The sequence below is a fragment of the Peromyscus californicus genome, unplaced genomic scaffold, assembly GCF_007827085.1.
Source record: "Peromyscus californicus insignis strain IS unplaced genomic scaffold, ASM782708v3 Scaffold_9__1_contigs__length_137607984, whole genome shotgun sequence".
In the NCBI taxonomy this organism is placed as follows: Eukaryota; Metazoa; Chordata; class Mammalia; order Rodentia; family Cricetidae; genus Peromyscus; species Peromyscus californicus.
The window spans coordinates 94251110-94252557 of record NW_026294617.1 but is presented as its reverse complement, the minus strand read 5'-3'; positions in this window follow the sequence as shown (position 1 = coordinate 94252557).

Below are 1448 nucleotides of genomic sequence, written 5' to 3'. Positions count from 1 at the left end.
CAGAGCAAATGAATTACATAACCTCATGCTGAGCAAAATTGCCAAGTACTTTTCTAGAGAGCCTTGAGAGTACTCCCACCTACTCTGGCAGCAAACACGTGACCTTGATCAGCTACATTCTCTGCCCTGAGCTCTCTCATAGGAAAGTTAAGGACATAGTGAATACGAGAAATGAAAAGACTGGTGGTGTGGGCAGTGGGGCACAGGGGCCTACAAACTTACCCACCTGAAATTACAGCAATAAAATGCATCATTGAAAACCACCACTACTAGCCGGGCAGTGGTGGCACATGCCTTTAGCACTAGGGAGATAGAGGCAGGCGGATCTCTGGGAGTTTTGTTCCAGCTTGATCTACAGAGTGAGTTCCAGAACAGCCGGGGCTACACAGAGAAACCAGCCACTGCTTAAAACGATAGAGTGTGATTCCCCAAGCTTTCTGACAATGCTGTACGGTCACACTTCGCTTCTAAAAATTCTTTGCACAGCTGGCACTATAGACGTTTACATTCGGAGTTATTCTCAGCTGTCGGCTAGATCTGCAGCAGTTGGAGAATTCCGTGGAGTCCTCAACACCACATTCCAGGACTTGAAGCTAATGCCACTATTTCAAACTTGTCTTTTAAAAATAAATGCATGTTACTTAGAAGGTTTCTGCTATCAAAAGAATTATGTTAGAAATACAACATAAGCAAAAAAAACCCAAAGACTTTTTTTTTTTTTTTTTTTTTGGTTTTTCGAGACAGGGTTTCTCTGTGTAGCTTTGCGCCTTTCCTGGAACTCACTCTGTAGCCCAGGCTGGCCTCGAACTCACAGAGATCCGCCTGGCTCTGCCTCCCGAGTGCTGGGATTAAAGGCGTGCGCCACCACCGCCTGGCTAACCCAAAGATTTTTATAGCAAATGCTTTCTATGTATATAGCAATGTTGTAAGATAAATATATATATGCATCATGCTTAATAATGATTTCAGCATCAAAACTTCAAAGGGAGTTGGTATTTAGTAGAGTAGATTAGTAAACTTAAGTTAGTTGGTATTTGGTAGAGTGATTCAGTAAATTAGTAGAGCAATTTGATCAACAACTTTAATAAGCTATATTGATACCAGTCTCAGGTTCGGATTAATCCACTGATCAAATATTTGCTGAGCAGCTACTGTGGTACACCGTTGCTTGGAACAAAATAGTTTAAAATCCCAAGTATCTCTCTCTCTCTCTCTCTCTCTCTCTCTCTCTCTCTCTCTCTCTCTTTCTCTCTCTCTCTCTTTGTGTGTGTGTGTGTGTGTGTGTGTGTGTGTGTGTGTGTGTGTGTGTGTGTGTTGTGTCTATAGTTCAGGTGGGCTGTGCATTTGAGTGTGCAGGTACATGAGTGTGCATTTGCATATGGTACCTCAAGATCAATCTTGAGTGTCTTCTTCAATTGCTAACCACCTTATTTTTTTTTTTTTGACAC